Here is a 3,176-nt window from a genome sequence, read left to right as displayed (position 1 = left end):
AACTGTACATATTCCTTTAATAAGTCTTTTATCTGTTTAAGTTTTCCGGGAAAAAAAATCCACAAGGGTCTAAGAAAAATGTTCAGGCATTTTTGCAGGACACTTGTGATTGTTAAATCCTCTGAACTGACCAGAACCAGGAGCGAAGGAGGGAGAGGAAAAGGGAATGGAGAGGAGAAGATCCTTGATGGGTTGTTTTTTTGGCAATGAAGTTACATATCAGGGTCCCAAGGGGAGAAAAGTGCAAAACCAAGCCAGAAAAATGGAGGAAACAAACAAACAACCACAACCCAAAAACAAAACAAAACAAAAAACCACCCAAGGCAGAGTGGTCGGTGATAGAGAGGGCCGACAGGAGGGCGCTGGGCACAGGAGGAGCCCGTGCGCGCAGCCCCGTTCGTCTCTGTCACTGAGTGGGTTCTAGCCGGGCGGCAGACGGCAATCTGTAAACATCACGAGGGAAAACACCAGTCGACACTAGACTTTTTTTTTATAATTTTTTTTTTTTGTAAACACTTTAGACAGACCCACAACGCCTTTGAAAGGTGTAAAAGAAAATGCCCTTTCCCTCCTGGGATGAGGGGTGAGGGGAAGGATAGCAGTGGATTCTTCTCTCAAACTCGCTCTCATCCAGTTTGGTGTCCTCAGGGAGAAAGGGAGAACCATTCTCTGGAAGTCAGTGCAGAAGGGGTGCCCTGTTCCCACCGGTGTCCCCAGCTCAGCTCTGCCCGTGTCCGATGCCTCCTCCCAGGAACGGGGGCTGGCTGTCCCTGTGTGGACCGGAACACGTAAGTCGCGCTCTGGCGGCCGAGGGCGGCCGCGTGCATCCCGCCGAGGCCGGCCGGGCGTCTGTGGCTCCGCTCTGGCGCCCGAAGCCCGACGTCCCGCGGGGGCTGGGGCTCCCGCTCCGGCGCCGGCCCAGTCCCTCTGCCTCACTCTCACCCTTGCTTTTTCTTCTCCCCGAGTCCTCAGTTTTTGAGGGGAAGGTAAAAAGAGCAAATGTCCCTGATTTGTCTGACATCATCAGCTGTTCTGGGAGTTTACTTGGAATAAATAAAATAAACCTAATGAAGAACGAAGGAAAACAAAACAAAGAAAAACGAGAGCGAGCGAGAGGGAAAAGAAAAGAGGCCCCAAAACCTTTGGATGTGAGATGAGGCGGAGTCAGGGTTTTGGTTTCTCTGGCGGGTTTTGTTCATTTGCCAGAAAAAAGAGAGTGCCAGCCCAGAGCTCGCAGGGGCAGGTAGGACGGGGGGCAGGGCAGGGCGGTCAGCAGGGGAGCAGGGTGCCCTGGGGGAGAGCCGGGGAGTCGGGCTGCGTGGTTAGAGAGGGACCACGTGTGCACATCTGGTAGGGAGGGCTGCGCCGGCCTGCCGCAGAGATGCATCTGGAAGCGGGCTGTGTGAGTGTGAGTGTGTGTGAGTGTGAGTGTGAGTGTGTGAGAGAGTGAGCATGGGAGAGGCAAGTGGCCTGCAGGTGGGAAGAACCAGCAGTGACATCATCACGGTGAGCACCGCAGAGGACAGCGCACCGTCCCCCAGGACGTCTTGTTTAATAAGCGGGATGTCCACATGGGGACAGGGAGTGAGGTTATCCCCCTGGCCCCAAAGAAGCAGAGACCCCGAGAGACAGGACTCGCCCTTGCCACCCCTCAAGCACGAGGCGGAGCAGGGCGCCAACCCAGGGTCTGGTCCTAGAGCCTCACGCTGCTGCTTCTCCCAGCCGGCACATTCCATGGGATCTTTCTGAACCTTCGTCAGGGAGACTCAATTTAGATGTCTGGAATACACTGGTCTTTTCCCAACGACTCTAATTCTACTGAGCAGGTTCTCCTTCGTTACCTTGTGAGTTCGTATTTCCTATCCTTTCCGGAGAATCATACCAGCCCCCGCCCCCCTGCCCCCCATAGAATCACTAACTAAGAAGATGCTCCCCTTTTGGTGGGGTGTGCAAGGGCAACTGAGCTCCCTACCCTCCAGGCCCCAGAGTGACTTGGCCCCAGTGCCTTGAGCCCGGAGCATCCCCAACCACGGGCTCACCTTTGAGAGGAGTCAGCAAGCGAGCCCAGCAGGGTCAGTCCGCGGGATGTTCTGGACAAGATCTGTTCACTTCAAACCACGAATCTATGCAACTGAGGCAGGGAGGAGGCAAGGGGAGACAGGTTACCGCGGACCAGTCTTTTCCTTAGGGGGCATTCTCCAAGGGTCAGGCTTCTGAGCGGAGGTTTGCTAAATCTGGCTCATGAGGACCTCAGGGGAAAACACCAGACACCCACTTTTTGAAGCAGGAAGAAGGGAGAACACCAAGACTGATCTCAGCTCAGCCTGAGGCATCAGCCCAGCATGGTGGGTACAGCATTGGGTGGATCTGGGCGCTGCAGGAAGTGGGGAGTATGGCCCTCTATGTGGCTTGGTGGGTTGTGGTCGGCATGGAGCCTGTCCTGGAGAAGGTGGACGGGGAGGGCCAGCCCTCTGGCTTAGCGACGTTGCTGGGGAGGGCCAGACAGGAGGCTGACAGTCAAAACCCGGTCTCCAGTGTTTGTAGAAAGGACCACCTGAACCAGACAGGGAATAGAGATTGCCCCAAGACAGCTTTCTGATTTGGAAGCCAACATCTGGGTATTTTCAAACACAGAAACCAGGTAGATAATTTGCATAATTCCCCCCCAGAGCCAAACATTTTCATCTTCTGGTTCTGAGTGGTGCCTCCCTGGGACACTGGAGGACTGTGTGCTGGGCCCAGGCCAAGGCCCCTCCCCTGGGGCCGACCTCAAGCCTCTCAGGCACCAGCCACATCTGTGTGCCAGGCACCATCACCGCCTCATGGCCAGTAGCCATGTGCGGCGGGCTGTGAAAAAGCCTGTGTGTCAGAAGCAGCTCTGGGACCCAAGGGGCCAAGAGCAGATGGCACAGAGTGTCCTCCCAACTTGGGTAACGAGGTGTCTTCTTTCGAGCAGGAAACAAGAGCGAGGCTCGTACTGGCGCCTGAGGACGGTTCTCAGCCCTGCTAATTCTAGCAGCTTTTAGCGCCGCGGCCGCACAGAGGGGCCCATGGAGAGAGAAAAGGCTCAGGGAGATGGATGCAGAACCGACCTTCCAGGTGGGGTCCTAAGTGCCTCCAACCTGTGGGGCTCCACAGGCCTCCCTGTCAGCCCTCGCCATCCAGGCTGCCAAACC

At 55.9% G+C, this 3,176-nt stretch overlaps 1 long non-coding RNA gene across 1 annotated transcript; it reads right to left on the bottom strand.

The window, feature by feature from the left end:
* Positions 1-6: 6 nt before the first annotated feature.
* LOC112819254 (uncharacterized) lies at positions 7-3,170 on the bottom strand. Its single transcript, XR_003206796.2, has 3 exons — positions 2,276-3,170; positions 2,040-2,131; positions 7-770 (listed from the first exon to the last, which is right to left on the bottom strand). It is a non-coding gene; the product is annotated as an uncharacterized lncRNA (long non-coding RNA).
* Positions 3,171-3,176: the final 6 nt, after the last annotated feature.

The sequence above is a fragment of the Callorhinus ursinus genome, unplaced genomic scaffold (genome assembly GCF_003265705.2).
Source record: "Callorhinus ursinus isolate GAN/ISIS: 27379988/994484 unplaced genomic scaffold, GSC_fseal_2.0 scaffold5766, whole genome shotgun sequence".
NCBI lineage: Eukaryota > Metazoa > Chordata > Mammalia > Carnivora > Otariidae > Callorhinus > Callorhinus ursinus.
Note: the sequence above shows the minus strand (reverse complement) of the source record. Positions and strands in the feature narration are given on the sequence as shown.